Source organism: Ursus maritimus, unplaced genomic scaffold, assembly GCF_017311325.1.
Source record: "Ursus maritimus isolate PB19 unplaced genomic scaffold, ASM1731132v1 scaffold_11, whole genome shotgun sequence".
Lineage (NCBI taxonomy): Eukaryota > Metazoa > Chordata > Mammalia > Carnivora > Ursidae > Ursus > Ursus maritimus.
The window spans coordinates 17,021,392-17,039,850 of record NW_024423453.1 but is presented as its reverse complement, the minus strand read 5'-3'; the positions used below and the strand labels follow the sequence as shown (position 1 = coordinate 17,039,850).

Sequence of the window (18,459 nt, the reverse complement as noted above, 5' to 3'; positions counted from 1 at the left end):
GAGTAAAAGTGGACAGCTGCCTTTGAGGATTTCCTATCTTGTTCCCCTGGCCCCTCCAAGCACTCATTTCTTTCCCCTTTCCAGCTGTGGCTTCCCTCAAATTGCTGAACTGCCCAGAATGTCCTCTTAACCCCACATTAGTTGCCATAGGAAATTGAGTTTTTAGATGATATAATGTCTAAACAATAACACCTACTCAAATCTTTTCAAACAAGAATATCTCTGAATTGCTTTTGAGGTCATTATTTGTCTACCTACATAGCCTTTATTAGGCCATTACCATTATTCAATTATATATTCACCCAATACTTACTGAGCATCTATATAATGCAAGTTAACTTTCCTTGGACCTGAAGGAAAAAATTTAATGTAATGACACTGTGACTCTTCTCTAGGAACTGATGCTTACAGGTTGATGCAAACCTACATAAATCTACTACAGAAACACTACTGAAGTACTAGAACAGAGGGAAAATAAAAAGCAGAGGGAATGGGAGGGTCTAGAAGACAGTAGGTGTTGTTGACATTGCCAAGGAAAGATTTCATTGATATTTTGAGATCCAACTAACTGAAAGATCAAAAGTGCAAGAAATACTGAAATAAAGAGGCACTACAATTCCAAGCAACTAAAATAAAAATTGGAATTTTTTTTTTTTTAATAAGGATCTGTCTAACAATATCTAAGTGTTTATAGCTCTGGGGGAAATCCCTGAAAAATACAATAAAAATTCATATGAATTAAGTTTTAAACCATATTCATTGAAAGGCATCAAGTATGTTCCCCAGGGACCTAGATGAGACTGGAGTATCTCTCTAGCTTATTTCCATTCTACTTGCAACAATCTACACTAATTGGTGCCACTCTCCCTTCAGACAAAGCTCCTTTGGTGGTCTGAATGGCTCAGGTTTAATGAAGCCACAATGAGGCTTTTGCCATATTCTTACAAAGCTCTGCCACATCCAACCTCATCCAACAAACATGTCCTGAGCACCTACTATAGGCAAGGGAGAAATGAAGAAAAGAATTCAGGCTGATTATGTCTTGGACTAAAATTAAACATTCAACATAAAGGTAGTTGGAAAATTCAAAAATACTTAGAGATTAAACAACGCACTTCTAAACAACATGAATTTAAGAAGAAATCTCAAGAGAAATAGAAAAAATGTTTTAAACTAAATGAAAATGAAAATACAACTTAGCAAAATATATGGGATGCAGTGAAAACAGTTCTTAGAGGGAAACTGAAGAAAAGTAGAAAGATCTAAAATCAATAATTCCACTTTAGGAAATTAGAAAAAGAAAATAAAATTAAAACCAAAGTAGATGAAATAATAAAAATTAGAACAGAAATCAATGAAATTGAAAATAGGAAATACATAGAGAAAATCAATGAGACCAAAAGTTTGTTCTATGAAAAGATCAATAAAATTTTTATAAGCCTCTAGTCAGTATAACTAAGAAAAGAGAGAGAAAAATCAAAATTACTGATAACAGAAATAGTAAGGGGGACATCACTACAGATCTCATGGATATTAAAAGAACAATAATGGAATACTATGAGCAATCATATGCCCACAAATTTGAAAGCCTAGGTAAAAGAGATCATCCTTGAAAGGTACAATCTGCCAAAATTCACGTAAGAAATAGACAACAAAAAGATGTCTGTATCTATTAAAGAAATTGAATCAATAATTAATAACTTCCAAAAGAGAAAGAACCAGGCCCAGATGGGGTCACTGGTGAATTCTACCAAAGAGTTAAGGAAGAAATTATACCAATTCTCTACAATCCCTTCTAGAAAATAGAAGCAAAGGGAATACTTCCTAACTCACTCTATGAGGACAGCATTACCCTAATACCAAAAAATAAAAAAGGACATTACAAGAAAACTACACATTAATATCTCTTATGAACATAGGTATAAAATCCTCAACAAAATATTAGCAAATAGAATCCAAGAATGTATAAAAAGAATTATATACTATGATTAAGTGGGATTCATCCCAGGTATGCAACACCGATTCAACATTCAAAAATCAATTAATACAATCCATCACATCAACAGGCTAAAAATGAAAAATCACATAAACGTATCAATAGAAGCAGAAAAAGGGGCGCCTGGGTGGCACAGCGGTTAAGCGTCTGCCTTCGGCTCAGGGCATGGTCCCGGCGTTATGGGATCGAGCCCCACATCAGGCTCTTCCACTATGAGCCTGCTTCTTCCTCTCCCACTCCCCCTGCTTGTGTTCCCTCTCTCACTGGCTGTCTCTATCTCTGTCGAATAAATAAATAAAAAAAAAATAGAAGCAGAAAAAGCATGTGACAAAACACAACACCCACTCATAAAACTCTCAGTGAACTAGGAACAGAAAGGCACATCCTCAAGTTGATACAAAGAACATCTACAAAAAATCTACAGCTAACGTGGTATTTAATGGTGAGAAACTAGAAGCTTTCCCACTATGATCAGGAACAAGGCAAAGATATCCCCTCTTGCCATTCCTTTTGATTATCATCCTGGAAGTCTAACTAATGCAATAAGACAAGAAGAGGATTAAAGGTATACTGATTAAGAAAAAAGAAGCAAACTGTTTTTGTTCTCAGATGACATGACTTTTTATGTAGAAAGTCTGAAAGAATTGAAAAAATCTCCTGGAACTGATAAGCCACCATACCAAGGTTGCAGAATACAAAGTTATGTAGTAAAACTGATCATTTTCTTATATACTAGCATAAAATTTGAAATTTAAAGCAAAATACCGTTTGCCCAAAAGAAATAAAATACTTAGGTATAAAACTAACAAAAGGGGCTCAGTGGGTTAAGCATCTGCCTTCGGGTCAGGTCAAGATCCCAGGGTCCTGGGATCGAGCCCCCACATCAGGCTCCCTGCTTAGTGGGGAGCCTTCTTCTCTCTCCCTCTGCTGCTCTTTCACTCTCACTCTCTCCCAAATAAATAAATAAATTCTTTAAAAAAACCTAACAAAAGGTGTACAAGACCTAAACACTTAAAGATTAGAAAGTATTGTATTGTCCTATACATATGGCTTTTTGCTACACTGAGAACATTTTTTAGTTTTAAGAATCATGTAATAGAGCATCTTCTTCGGGGTTTTAGTCCAAGTAATGAAGCAATTCATTCATGTGTATTAATTAAATGGATTCCGTACTCAAGGTATACAAATGACTATGCTAGGAACCGAGGATAAAAGACCAATAAGAGATAGTTCTGGCCTTATTTAATTCGGGGTATTGAAGAGGGAAAAAGAGAGTGAGGAGAAAAGTTTAGAGTGGGATTTGGGCTTACAGTCCCCTGGTTCGACCTACTTTACATTTTGTATTTCTTCTGGGGGTGGGGTATAAGAAAAGTCACCTAAGCCAGTTACAATTATTTAAAGGTTTCCTGTATGAGGCTCTGTTACCCAGATGGAACATGAGACCGCCAAACCTTGGAGTCACCCTTCTAATGCAGTTTCTGCCCAAGTAGCACCTGAAAAGAGCAAATGTGTTGGCCCAGAATCTATACCATAGGGTGTAGGACGTCAAACCGGAGATCACTAAGACAGGAAAAGTGCTTATCTTCCCAGTAGAAGCACACTTCAAAGGATTAGGCACATACTTCAAAGAGTGTTTACCCTCCTGTCTCTTGGATGCCTTGGTCTAGTAGCCAGTACTAACACCCCATTAGCACCTCATTAGCCTGGGCTCAAGAATGCTGGAAAAGAGTCCTGGACCTAGGAAGCATCCTTAGACTAAAACTAAGAGATTCCTCCATTTTTCTTAGCACTTTTATAAATGCTCCAATAGTCATCCATCCCCCAAAATAATACATAACTGAGTTCTAGGGTTGGTGTCAGCTACACCTATGTAACAAATTAGGGCAAATTTTAACATCCAGTATTATATATCCAAATCTTCCTTTAAAAATACCCCCAAAATAGGCAGTAGGTCCAGGGACACTTTGGCAACATGGGTCTCCAAAATCTTTACCTAATAATGAAATATGCGCTCCATGTCAGAATTTTACAATAACTTGGTCTTTTCTGCTTTCTGTATACTCCAAATCTGGCCGCCTGTAGACCATTTAACCCAACAATTCATAATACAACATCTGGGATGTTGCGGACACCAAAATTCTCACACAGCAGTTCAAAACATTCTTTCCTCACAAAAAGCAAAATCATCTCCCTGAAGATTCTATTATTAGCACATGGAATCTGCTTCCACAGCATCCTGTAAGAGAACTGGAACCCCCCCTATAAATTTTCCCAGATGCATTCCACAGAGTGCCCATCAGACTGAACAGCCAAACACACCAACCTAACATAAACTGTACAGTTGCCAGATAACTAAGATTTTCAGAAACTTTGAAAGTGTTATTTGAATGTGAAAGAAAGATCAAGAATCCTAACTTACTAAGGGGGGGAAAGAGTAAGACCTCTTGATGCTATTTTGTTCCAAAGGACAGTATAGCACTTACTCTCTCTACATAGCTAGAAAGAAAACTGGAAATATATGATGAAAATGAAACGACTATCATCCCTTTAAATTAACAGACATATCTGATAAAACCGGGTCACTGCATTTCACATCTCATGGTCTGATTGAAAGGTTAAGTTTTCCATGGAATATCGAGTTGTGATTTCACTTGGGAATTCCAACTATTAAAGAATGAGAGAAAAAAGATCTTATTTGGTAATGCTATCTTGTGAAAACATGTTGATAAAATAAACATCTCATCTGGGGATCATTTCGTATGACATAAAAATATCAAAGCACTATCATGCACACTTGAAACTAGTAAGATACTGTATGTCAACTATACCTTAAAAAAAATGCTCCATTCACAAATCTATACATATTTTTATTCAAATGGACACATATACATTGTTCTGAACCTTCCTTTTTAATTTGAATATTATATTTCAAGTTATTTCCGTATCCACATAAAGATAGCTATACGTTTTTCTTTTTAATGGCTACGTATTATTTCCCTATCATTTAACTTAACTTGGGGTTATTTCCAGTTTAGTAAAGCTAGGTGTGAAATTTCCTTTTTTTCAGAATCTGGTTTCAGTGTAGTTTTGCAAAAATAAAATGGAAGGCTTTCTCTACTCAGTTTCGGAGAAGATTCACTTTTAAAATACCATGAGACTTGACCTTTTTCATAGGGACAACACTTGAATATTTTTTTAAATAATCTTCTTCCTTGTACTTGTTCAGTGTGAGTTTTCCCTGTCATCTGATATCATTTTGGTCATATGTACTTTCCTAGAAAATCATCCACATATCCAGATTTTTAAATATTTGTGGGAAAAAAATTTAAACATTTCTTATAATTTCCTTTGTATCTGGCTATTTTTTCTTTGGTTTCTAATTTTGTGGGCTTGCATCATCTACTTTTTCTCTTTAATGAGGTTAACTAGTGATTTATCAGTGTTGTTGGGAGACTGATTTATGTATTATCTCTACTCTTTCTGTATTCTAATTTCTTAATCTTTCCTGTAATTTTTATTAAACTTCTACTTCCTCTTTCTTAAAAAATAGTTTTACTGGGGTTTTTTTTTCCCCCTAACTTATTCTGTTAAAAGATCATGTCATTTGTGCTGAAGGCCATGAATCTTGTCCTGAGCATGGCTTCGGCTTTAGAACCTAAGTTCTTATATATAGTGTTTTATTACTGTTATTTTCTACACGCTCTGTAACTTCAGTTCTGAGTTTTCTCTTGAGCCTAAAACTTATTTGAGAATTGTCTTTCTTGTTGTTGTTGCTTTTAATTCTAGATGGTTGGGAATTTCTTATTTTACTTCTGTAACAAATTCTAGTTTCATTGTATTGTGATCTATGACCATATTATGCCTTTTTTCTAGTTTTCACAACACAATTTATTGAGGTTTTCTTTGTGCCCCGACATAAGTTTATCTGTTTGTTTTTAATATTCCAAGAGCATTAGAAATGAGACCATGTTCTCTGATCTCCAGTCAAGGAAAATGTGTATACATATATATATATACACATATTATATACATGTATATATATATACATACACATACTGTATATATGTATATATATTTGGCTTACATACATACACATACTATATATACATGTAGTTTATGTATGTGTGTGTGTGTTTATAAATGTATAGTCTAGATTTCATCATGTACCTTTTTAAAGAAAGGCACATGGGTATTTTGTTCCCTGCCTTCTTTCATGTCTGAGGTGATCTGTCTGTGTCCTACATACTCAAACAGCTCAGCTGGGTCCAAACATCTCAGCTTGTCTGGCAACACTTTCCTCCCTCCACAACCTTCTCTTCTTGGATTCATTGTTTCCCTTCTGTGACTTTTCACTTCACAAAAGTAATATTGTCTTTAACCTATTTGATAATGTGGAGAATTATATGTTCGAAATGGTTTTTTCTACTTGTGGGCATAATTCCTACTCTGGTGTGAATTAGTCATCTGCCTTACATCATAAAAATAATAATAATAACTTGAGGACTCTCTGCATGCCACTTTACATGGATTAGCTCCTATTCCTCTTTCTTTTGTGTTCAATATCTGTGTATAGATCCCATGTTCATTCTTTCCAGAAAATGCCATCCTTGAATGAAGAGAGTTCTTTCATGAGATTGGTGTGGGAGGAGCCGGAGAGAAAAACTGGGAGGACAAGTATCTTGAATTCAAACACATTGTCTCAAAGTCCTTTCTCACTAATTTTCGGGCCTAGGTATGTCGCCAGTTACAGTGCTCCTTGCATTCAAGTTGCTAAACCTCCATTTTTCAGTCCCCACGCCCAACACGGAGTGAGGAGGCTATCCTGCTGGGGCATTCTGAAGCACCTGTGGGTGTCCATAACTCCTTAACAGACAATCCTAAAAATAATGTATGCATTCTTACATCCGCACACACTTTTACATATCTGCATTTTATATACACATAATAAGTGTACTGTAAGTTTTACTGATATAAAGGATGTATAGTGCACAGTTTACAAAATATTCACAAAAAGATAACTGTAAAGTTTATATAGCCAATTGATTCTCCCAGAATGCTTTTATTGAGTTTTACCAAATTCATACCCAGCCTATGGTTGTGACTGACAAGCAAATGTGGTTCTGACACAAAGGTTGGATGATATTTGCGGTTAGTTAATAAGTAAGATGAAAGTGAAACAGCAACACGCACATCTGGAAGCCTCACACTCTCATCGGCGACTTGAGCAACTTACTCACTGAACCAAATAATAGATTCAGATACTAAAAGGATACTTCCTCAACTTTTTGTGCTGCAGACGTGACACTTGAATCAGCATTATTCATGTTTTCTCTACCACTTTAAGTCCATAATAAAGAAACAATAAGCAAAGTGCTGATCTCTAGCATTTGCAAATTTTCATGATATAATGTTCCCACCATGGCTGTGATCACAAGGTTGGGAGGAAATGCACAGAAGGGCACTTTCATATAATATTTCAACCAATCAGATGCAATCGATGTAAACACGTCAAGAACATAGATAATAATAAAATATGGTAATTAAGGAGTGATGAGTTTTGAGTACTTATTACCTTGGTTTTTAGCATTATTTTAAGTTTATAATTTAATTTTTAATGACTGTGTTTAACGAGCGACTTGCAAAATTTCAAAAATGTACGAATTGCCCCTAGACAGCGGACCATGAGTTGGCTCCAACATACCACGGTAGTCTTCAGCGGCCTGCGATTCCCCCGCAAATCCGTTTGCCTTCTGACATCTGCCCTCCACCTAGTGGTCAGCCTGCTTGTGAGAGAAAGGGATATCTGAGTCATTCTGTGGGCACAGCCTGCCCTGCTCCTCCCTGGCCACATAAACCTGAATTCAATGGCCTTCCTACAGCGGACCCAAACCCCCAGACTCTGTCATTCCTGAGAGAGATCCTTGGTGGGCCTTTCAGGACTGAGTGCCCAACTTGTAAAGCACTCCAGTCATTACCTGGGATCAGAGATGTATGTGTCAGCAGACCGAGGTCATCTCAGTGTGGTCCTAATGTCACTGTTTCCGGCATGTACACTCGGCTGGCACGGCTTGGGTGTGCCCGCTTTCATTGAAGATGGCCTTTCTTATTTGTTTTACACCATTGTTATTTTGTATTATTTCAAGAAATAAACTGGGATGCAAACACATGTCCTCTGCCATCTTTAGCCAAAAGTCTGCATTTGGTCTTTAAATTTAAACATTTTCACTTGAGAGTCAGGTTCCTCTTTATAAGCAATGCCCTTGAGATACATAATCTAAAAGAGGTACCATAAGAAAATTAAGGATGTCAGTACCAAAATAAATGTGCCTCACAAAAGGAAGTGCTGAGTATATAGGGATTGATTACAATAGTGGGGGGAGAAAAAAGTCTATATGTTAGGACATTTGCCGATCGTATACAAATGTTTAAAGAACCAGATCTTTTTAATCCCCAGCTGAAATGCATTACACACGTTGTTTAACGATAAGAAAGGAGGAACTATCTACATGTGTTTCCCATATAAATGGAAGAGACAATTTTTGAGGAGGGAAAACAAGGACATTGACTCACAATCAAGTCATTCCAAAGCGGTGGAGTCTGTGGTATTTATTCTCTGTGTGTGTGGAACATTTACAATTTTAAAAAAAAGGTAGCCCACATCATTCCCACAAAGTCTATTTGCTGAAAGGAAACATGTCATTGGACCGAAGAGCTCCAGAAGAAAAACAGAGGTATGTGATTACCATTCTCAGTGTTTCTTTCTTTTTTAAATACAGATATGTTTCAGAACATTTTGAGATGTATCCTAATATTTAACATGGGAATACTTGAACAAATGCCCATTTTGGTGTATATTTGTTCTTCAAATTTTGCCTCCAAATGAGAGAGAGAAAAAAAAAGTATGACCTAGAGCAAGATAGAAAATTTTGTTTCTGGGAAGGATGTGAAAGGATCCGTGAGACAGCAACAAGGCATTCAGTGTGAAGCTACTTATCAGGCCAAAAGTCGGCTATCTTCCCAGAGGAAGGTGTAGGAGGGGAGCCCCGGCAAATCTTATCTTCGAAGGGAGATAGATGGTCCCTAGAGTAACAATGACTCCATCAAGTTTTCACTGAAGAGTTTCCAGATAAATAATGTCTTTCCACAAATAATTTGCTCTCGAAAGGCAGCCCCCAGACATGGGAAGCAGAAGGAATGGCTAAGGGCTGTGGAATGTTCTGAACATGAACAGTAAAGAATGTCAGTCTTTGTAATTGAGAAATGAGATCACTTTGAAAAAAAGAAATGTCTAGAACCAGGGCTATTGCACAAGGAAGGCACGTTTTTGGAGCCTCAGAAAAATGCATTGTCAAGATTAATCTTTACATCTGTTTCCAGAGGCTTCATTCAAAAGTTGACACTTTTGTACAAAGAACAGCCTAGAGCTCACTGTGACAAGCAAGCAGCATTGCCAGCAAAGTACTAGCGACTCATAAATCTGTGGGAGATTGTGCATATAGAGTGCAGACACCCTCGCGACACCCCTGCAACCTCTCCTTGCCCCCGAAATTTGGAGGCTTGGGGTAAAAAGAGAAAATAAAAGCAATATAGAGTGTGAGAAGAAAGTAGCCTAATATATAAAATGAAAGACAAAGGCAGACTGGATTATGCCAGCGAGCCATCTGCACAGCTGAAGGCTTCTTCCAGCAAAAAAGGCTCCACTGTTCCTGAATCAATTGCTTCCTATTCACAGGCTCGCTGTATAGGGCTAAATTCAAAATGGCTCTCGGGAAATTCTTGCCAATCCTGTGGTCTGATTTTAGGCTCTATTTTTCTCTTTCTTTTTCAGACCCAAGGATGTAAGTATGTATCAGTGCTGTAACCTTGCCAGCGTTCGCTGGAATGAGTTGAAAGGACGTGCCATTAAATCACAGGGATTTGAGCTGCTAATAAATACAGCAGGCCCCACCCATTGTTGATTAATTCTGACCGAAGTCTAAACACCAAACAACAAACACTCCTCTGAACTGCGCTGGTACCCATTAGTTTGATGTGTTCATTAGACAGGGCTGTGTTCTTTCAAGTTTATTAACAACAGATTAAAAAAACTGCAAACAAATCTAGGTTCCTTTTTATGATTTAAAAGTGTGGGTACCATTTGCTAATGTTTTCAGGGTTTGACAGCAAATCCAAACAAAGCTAAAACATACCATCGTGTCAAATTAAGATCCTGGTACAAAGTATGCATAGTTATTGTCAATGCGCAGCTCCTGTTATTCAACAAATGATCAAAATTCTACTGAAGTTTGTAACTTTAAGAGGTGTCATGTTTTTGTTTTTTTTAAATCCATCTCGGAATAGAGATTTAAGTAGTATCATAGGATGAGATGTAAAATCTCTACAAGTGATATAATCTATTGCATACTTTTAAAGATTATAGAGGATATGTCATGGTATTTGACTATAGTTATCATAGAGCACTTCCTAGAGGTTAATTCTAAAGTGGGTCAACTAGCACATGGCCATGAATATGCTGTATATTATCTATTCACAGTGCTTAAAGTGAAAAAATTTACAAGCAAATGTTCAATGTGCAAAGATAATCAATGGTGTCTCAGTATCAAAAAATCAAGAGATCAAAGACCACAAGTACAGATTTTCAAACTTTTAATATTAACTCTGGCTATTAATGTCTGGGTAAATCCTTGAAAATGTCCAAGGTATATACTTTTAACAACCTGGCAGAAGACACTAAAGTCCCAGAGAGTCTCAGAAAGATACAATTACAAATTACTGCTATTCCAAGTTCATCAGTGGAAGCAAAGATACAGAGACACATAAGCCATATTTATAGCCCAGGAAAAATTCCATAAAGTGTATTTACCTTAATTTAAGCTGTCTAAAGACTATAAATAGATTTTACTGGCTTAAAGACTATATATATATGTATATATAGTCTTTATATATACATGTATATATGTATATATATGTGTATATATATATATATGAGATATATATAGAGAGAGAAATATATATATATATAGAGAGAGAGAGAGAGATATCTATATATATCGCTCCTATTAATAGTTTCTGCAAACCATGTAATTTTAAATAACTCTTTAGGTAATGTGTGAAGGGGGAATAATTTTCAAATTTTTACTAAACAGAAAATTTCACATCAAATCTAGAGCCTTGGGAGAGCCACTATATCCTAAGGTCATGTGAGGCAACATCTTGATTTGAAAAGCCTTCCATAAGTGCATCTGCTATTGCATTCACAAAATATTCCAACCCAAATCTGTCACTGCAATATCTGGATTCTCCCCAGAGCTTCCCAGACCACCAGAGCTCAGCTAAGCAACTCCAAAATTAAATCATTACCTCCTTTAATCCTAAATCACGTCCTGTTAATTTTTACAGCATGTAAACTACTAAGCTCTTATTCTCTGCTTTTTCTCATGAATGTATAAAAACCACGATAGTGAAGATCAGAAGACAACTATAACAGATTATAAAATTGATTGGTCTATTCAACCCAAAAGTTACTGTTATTATGATGGTACTGGTGCTGATTATGATTATATGAGTCAAGAGTAATGTTTGATTTTATGACATGTATAAACAAATCCTTTTTACCAAAAGAAAGCATTATAAACATTTCAAAGACCATATGGTATGAAAAATACTGCATTGCGTCTAAAATGGTAAAGATCCAAGCACCTCATTTAAAAACAAAAAAGCTACGTATGTTTCATCTAGTATATGCCTCCATGACTAACTATTGCTTGAAAATCAATTGAGTAGAGAGAAGAAAAGAGGAGGGAAGAGGGTAAAGAAGAGGGAAAGGGAGGGGTGAAGCAGGGAGAGAAACAAAGAAAGGAGAAGCATCTATTGAAGCTAACATAAATCAAACAATATTTTCAATCAGTGACAGGTAATCCTGAAAACTGAAAGAATAAAAGGATAAATGACACCAATTACCAACAATTAATGACTAAATATTCTGCCTCTATCAGTTAGAAAGTTAGCACTTTATAAAACTAAGTTTTGCATTGTCAATTTTTTGACAAATACGTCAATACAATTAGTGTCTTATCTTTCAAGATAAATGCAGAAAATGGGGAATTTTGTAAAAAATTCATCTTTTTTTAAATCATATTTGAAGCAAAATTCCTCTATCCAAAAAGTAAATGGTATTATGGGTTGGCATCCTAGGCCCTTAATAATGTAGCCCTACACAGAATTTCCAGACTTATTTCCTATGGTGCCCTGATTTTACATTCATGTGGTTTTGTTCCTGTCCTTTGTTTTATGTACAATGCTCTCCCTTCTATATCTATCTGTCAATTCTCCAAAGTCTACTTCAAAGGCAGCAGAGTTAATGAAAAAAATATAAACTCTGAGACAGATAACCTGATCCAGCGGAAATCTAGATAAAGGAAGTGTGAACAATAATTACATAAAGTAGAATATCTTAAAATTGTAAGCTTACGTACAGCTTCCTCCTAAAATTGCACCATAAACAGGATTATTATCAATCTCTATATTCAGTCAAAAATAGCCTTCTTTTGTATCTATTAATTATTTCTTGAGTTCCTACCATATTCTGAGTACTATGCTCCCAATATCAAGGTGTTATTAACTGTCACCCTTTCCTGATCCCCAGGTTTGTTCTAAACCATCCCTCTGAACCACTTTAACACTTAACACATTCTATCTTTTTTGGTGTTTGGGTTTTTTTGTTCATTTGCTTGTTGTTATTTATTTCATGTCCCACTATATTTAAAAACCCTCAAAAGCAAGGTATTTGTCTTTAGAGTTCCCAAATGTCTAGTACCTGGCACATAGAGAATATGTGGTGATCGCTTGTTGAATTAAGACACAAAACTGAGGGGTGCCTGCGTGGCTCAGTCGGTGAAGCATCCAACTCTTGGTTTCAGCTCAGGTCATGTTCTCACGGTGGTCATGGGATGGTGCCCCATGTCAGGCTCTCAGCTCAGTGTGGAGTCTACTTCAGATTCTCTCTCCCTCTCCCTCCCACTCTCCCTCTCTCAAATAAATAAGTGAAATCTTAAAAAAAAAAAAAAAGACACAAAGCTGACTTTTAGAGAATGAAATTCAGAATACAAAGTCCACTTTAGCACTACAAACAGATAGCTAAAGCCCAAATCACACAACATGGGAAAGGATTTCCAAAAGCAGTGGGGGTGCAGCAAGTTAAAATGAGGTGAACCTGAAAAAAGGACTCTAGAGGTACAGAAAGAGCCAGCAAAGTAGTCTTCTCAGAGGCAAGGAGCACACTGCAATGTATAACCTAAATCCCATTTTTGCAAGAATTGGAAGCATGTGTTCTGCCTGGTCTTGGGAATTTCCCTGTGCCTGGTTCCAAAAAGCAAAGGAGAGGAGGACCAATGGGAAGCCACACATACAGGCCATATTTGCAGAGAGCAACAAAGGAAGAAGGGAAAATGCACTGGAAAGAAACAGACACATACCCAAGGGCCCTCCCCAAATAGCTGCCCATCTCCATTAGAAAAGTAAAGCTAATTAAACTTACACACAAAAGCCTGAGCTATAGTACAAATCCCAATTATCCTGAAACCAGCCCTGACCACTGCCCTGTGTGAGCTTCCTACAGAGAGTTTGCCCAAGAACAACTCACCTCATCCAAAGACAGGTTATTAGAAAAGAACATTCACAACATCAACTCAAAGATACTTTTCAGAAAAGGAGAAAAGGAACAGGAAATACAAATTATAAACATAGACCGGTTTCCAGGAAAATTTGTCACTGAGGAGATAAATAGCATGACCAGACATTTTCACCGTTAATTTGAAAACCTCAAGGAAGTAATAGCTTCTATTATGCTAGAGCACAAAGCCGTAGACACAAAATGCGAGAGAACCCAAGAAACAGTGAGACTACTGGAGAAAATGAAACATGAACCTACAGCTCCAGGAAGGAATGGAGGAAAAAATGAGATTATCACAGAAATGAAGAGATCGACAGGATTAGAAAAGAAAATGATGCATGGGGAAAGTAGTGAAAAGAAATTTTTCAGATCCTAAGGAAGAAAACTAAAATAATGGAACCACACATACTCTTAAACATAACTCAAGAAAACTTTCTGAAATGAAAGAGAATTTGAATCTATGCTAAGGAGTACAATGCGTCCCAAGAAAAATTGGCACATAACAATCAACAAGTAGATAGCAACTAATAAAATTTAAAGAAAAAGAGAAGTAGGCATTGGGAATTCAGGCAAAAACACCATGCGACTTATAAGAGAGAAAAAGTCAATCTGGCATACTTTGCAAAAGCAAGATTGGGCTAACAGTCAACAGTCAAGCCCATTTAGAGTAGAAGATAGTGAAGAGGCAGAAGACAGAGTAGCTATATCCAGAAAATCATCAAGGAAAGGAAGTGAGCCTATGATTTTTCACTCAAACCATCAATCAAGTATAAAGACAACAGATGGTTCTGCACATGTAAAAAATCAAGAAATATTCCTCAAAAATATCTAGCCCCCTTTTCATTGAAGGAGACTCTGGACAAAGTGGTTCAGGGCATATTGTTTCAGGTATGGAAATGAAGAAGGAGCCATGAGTTTGAATTTGAATTATGGTGAAGTATGGTGAACCAGTCACTGTCCACCAGACCTAAGATACATGCAGTTATATAAACCAAATTGGACTTTAGTATGCTGTTCATCTATTCCAATACTGTAGGGTTCAGGACCAAATAACTACTGCCAAAGATCCCTGCAGACCAAACCATCCCATGAACTCTTCCAACCTTGCTGCCAAGTTTGGTAACTACACTGCCTGATGGCCCCTGATTCCTTCATGCATTCCTCCTTGAAATCAGGACATCCATTTCAACAGTACTATCTCACACCTTACTTCCTGGACAGCAACCACTGCAAAACTGCTCCAATGATGAGTCCTCACCACCCTATTTCTCAATGCCTGGTAGGGAGAGTATATTCTGGGCCCTTTAGGATATATAGTGAAGAAGTGAGTGAGTGGGTCATATATGATAAATCTCCCAAATCTTTGGATCCCTTCATCAATCCTAGAAAAACTGAATTGCCAAGAAAGGGAAACTGATTAGAAACAATTTTTGGATTTGAACTATATCAACAGGTAAGCAGCTGTATTGCTGCTGACAGCCAAATCACAATAGCACAGAAAAAAAAACATTTCTCCTTGATTTGGTCCAAGAAAAGTTGGAAAATAGCCAATGACACAATTTCTAGTCAGTTCAAGAGGTTTCATCTAAGAGTGATGTATAAATCTCCATTGAGGTTATTTCTTCGCTAGTGAAGGAAGGGGGAAGAGTAAACATTTGTTAGTGATGGCCCTTAGCAAAATGTTTTCCTTAAAGGCAAATTCTATCCCCATGTCTATTTCAGAAGAGCCTACAGACTGGCATATCGATCTCAATGAATTCATGAGAAGCCAGTTATTTAGTCAAACAAGAAATGGCAAATACGATGCAATCCATTCCAGAAACCACAGAAAAGGCAGAAAAATGAATGGATTCTGGTTCACTCAAGAAAGGAATTTATTAATGTCAAAGAGAGAAACTTGAATCTAATCCTCAAGAGAAAATTATACGTAGCAAAATGTACACCTCTAATACATGTTATTAATAAAAGTACAAGTTAAAAAGAAAAGCTTAAACTATTTCCTAATATTTTAGTTTGTGCATAAATAAGAACAAATTTCTTAGTGGAAAGAATGATGGTTGGGATATAATAGGAGCTCTGATTGGCTTCCAGACTCACAATTAAATAGTTGTATACTAAAGGTTCTATCTTTTAACTTGGTCAGGTAGTCAGTAATGCAATTATCCATTTACTGGATGTTTAACATGTTCAAAGTAACTGTTCAAATGTTCAAAGTAACAAAAACTATGTAGAAAACAAAACAAAAGCTGCCCCTCCCTGACGGAGCCTAGACCCACTTCAGGAGAAAGAGATGCACATTGAACAGACAGAATCTCAAATAAATATATGATCATTAAGAGTCAAGAGAGGGGCACCTGGGTGGCTCAGTCAGTTAAGTGTCTGCCTTCTGCTCAGGTCATGATCTCAGGGTCCTGGGATCGAGCCCCACATAGGGCTCCCTGCTCAGTGGGGAGTCTGCTTCTCCCTCTCCCTCTGCCTGCCCCTCCCCACTGCTCATGATCTCTCTTTCAAATAAATAAATAAAATCTTAAAAAAAAAAACGAAAGAAAGAGATAAGAGAGAGAAAAAAAGAAGTAGGAGAGGAAGTAATGTTTGAGACTTGATATGAGGAGTTTGCTCAGCAAAAGGTAAGTTAAGAGGACACCTCAGGTGCCAAGAATTGCATGTACAAAGGCCATAAGCCTAAAAAGAAGAGTGTTTTAAGAACCAAATGAAGGCCTATACTATTGAGTCATGTAAGCAAAGAAGAGGGTGACTCCAGAGGAAGTTGGACAAGGTGGGCTGTGGTCAGACTGTGCAGGTTTATACTAAGTAGCTTAGAGGATATTCAAAGAACATGGATAACAATTGAAGGTTTTTAATGATGGAAAAACTGGGTTTAACTAAAAGTATAACCAATAATTTTTGTAGTTTTCCTCAAACTTGAAATCCAAACTCCTTACTGTGACCTAGGTAGTACAGCATAATTAGAAATTACTCTAACACACACACACACAAAAAATCGTATGACCGATGGCAGTGGAAGTAAAAATAGTCCCTTGTTTTCCCCTATAGTTGGTATGCTGCCTTAGTGAAATATGTCTATCCAGTAGGGGAGGGAGAGTGTGCTATTCAGAAACCATCTGGTAGTTATATTCCCCATTAGAAAATCTGAACATGAAAAACACAGACATCGTAATAGAACAAAACAAAACAAAAAGAGCAGAGGACATAAAGAGGATTTTCACATAGGAGAAAACTCAAATAGTTAATAAACTTATGAAAAAGTATTCGATGTCATTAATAACCAAAGAAAAGCAAGTTATAGAGAAACAAGAGGCTTTGGGTTCTCTTAGATTAGCCGTTTAGATTGGCCAAAACTTTTTAAATGCTGGTATGTGTATGGTGGTACCGACACCTCCGTGCTCTGCTGGTCAGGCTTGCAAATGAATAAACCTCCTGCAAAGCAAACTGACAATGTGTGTCGTGATGGCTACAATATTCAGTAATTATAATCCTAAGAGTCTATCCAAGCAAAGAGTGAAGAGACATATGATCTTTTCAATTTTAAGGTTTAATGTAGTATTCTTTATTTTAGTAAAAGAATGAAGAATCTAAAACTGCAAATGTTTGACTCTCAGGTAATAGTTAATGAGACACTAAATGATATGCAGCCAAAAAAATTCACACAATAATATGTTTGAGTGTCATAATTGAGAAATGTTTTAAAGACTAATGTGTGATGTTAACTAACTGGAATTTAAATAAGAACTTGAAAAAAAAGACTAATATGTGAGGTATACAACAATAAGCAACAAATCTTTCCTAAGATACACTCGGAGTAAGTGATCAGAATATTGAGAGGGGACTATTTCTAACAGTATGGAAGGGCCAAGAATACACATATTCAAATTCTTGATGAGCAAAGGGGCATGGATTCTAGTGGCTCTCCTTCTTGATGAATGGATTGCTGGAGGAGTGTATCTTAAGAAGTAAGGTGGTCAGGGGCACGTGGGTGGCTCAGCTGGTTAAGCGTCTGCCTTAAGGTACTCCACTGTTATCATAAATCAAGTATCGTGTATAGGTAGGTCTATTTCTTTTTTTTTTTTTTTAAGATTTTATTTACTTATTTGACAGAGAGACAGCCAGTGAGAGAGGGAACACAAGCAGGGGGAGTGGGCGAGGAAGAAGCAGGCTCCCAGCGGAGGAGCCCGATGTGGGGCTCGATCCCAGGACTCCGGGATCACGCCCTGAGCCGAAGGCAGAGGCTTAACGACTGAGCCATCCAGGCGCCCCTAGATAGGTCTATTTCTGAGCTCTTTTTTGTTGTTCCACTGATCTTATTTCTGGGATCATACCAAACTAATTTTACTACTCTAGTATATTTGGTACTAAATCACTGCACATTATTCTTCATCAAAAATATCTTAGCTCTTCTGGATCTTAGCACCTGTAAACAAATGCTAAACTCAGCTTGTCAGTTTTCAAAACAAAAGAAACCTACTGCAAGTGTGATTCTTCCAATCCTTGAGCATGATTAATGTCTCATTTTATTGAGATCTTTTGTCTTTCGATTTATAATTTTTTCCATAAAGATCTCACATAAAGTTTAAAAGATTTATTTCTAGGTACTTGATACTTTCACACTACTGTAAATGACGTTTAAAAACTTCAGTTGTTAAATGCTTGTTGTTCATTTATAAAAAAATTTTTTTTGAGATGCTTTCTTATAAAACCAACAATTTATGGATTCTTGGGAACTGTCTAGGTATATAATTAGACTATCTTCAAATAATAGCAGTTTTCTTTCCTT

At 36.7% G+C, this 18,459-nt stretch overlaps 1 long non-coding RNA gene across 1 annotated transcript in view; it reads right to left on the bottom strand.

The window, feature by feature from the left end:
• LOC103661815 overlaps positions 1-18,459 on the bottom strand; it is a 214,824-nt gene that overhangs the window by 130,908 nt on the left and 65,457 nt on the right. Inside the window, exon 3 of the long non-coding RNA XR_005833881.1 lies at positions 7,698-7,776. This is a non-coding gene — a long non-coding RNA (uncharacterized LOC103661815). The remainder of the gene's footprint in view (positions 1-7,697; positions 7,777-18,459) is intronic.